This window comes from Pterocles gutturalis, unplaced genomic scaffold (genome assembly GCF_000699245.1).
Source record: "Pterocles gutturalis isolate BGI_N339 unplaced genomic scaffold, ASM69924v1 scaffold9623, whole genome shotgun sequence".
Lineage (NCBI taxonomy): Eukaryota > Metazoa > Chordata > Aves > Pterocliformes > Pteroclidae > Pterocles > Pterocles gutturalis.
The window spans coordinates 9,592-9,827 of NW_010123008.1; the positions used below are offsets into that span (position 1 = coordinate 9,592).

At 56.8% G+C, this 236-nt stretch overlaps 1 protein-coding gene across 1 annotated transcript in view; it reads left to right on the forward strand.

Moving 5' to 3' along the window:
* TRIT1 (tRNA isopentenyltransferase 1) overlaps nt 1–236 on the forward strand; it is a gene marked incomplete at its 3' end in the record, with an annotated part of 5,888 nt that overhangs the window by 4,563 nt on the left and 1,089 nt on the right. The window lies entirely within an intron of this gene.

A 236-nucleotide genomic window follows, 5' to 3' on the forward strand; every position in this document is an offset into this window, starting at 1 on the left:
CGGGACTTCCCCGCCCCAGCCCCAGCCCTGGAGCGGGGCCAGCAGCAGCAGCTGGGAGCCGGGCACTTGTTGAAAGGTGCTTGGTAGGGGCAAACGAACAATAAAATAAAATAAATAAAAAAATAGTCAGGGAGAAACTCGAGTCAAAAGACGGGCTTTGAACGGGGTGCGAGAGCTTTCCCAGAGCCATGTGCGCGGTGGCTGTGGCTCACCTTTCTGGTGGCAGGTGTGCTCCA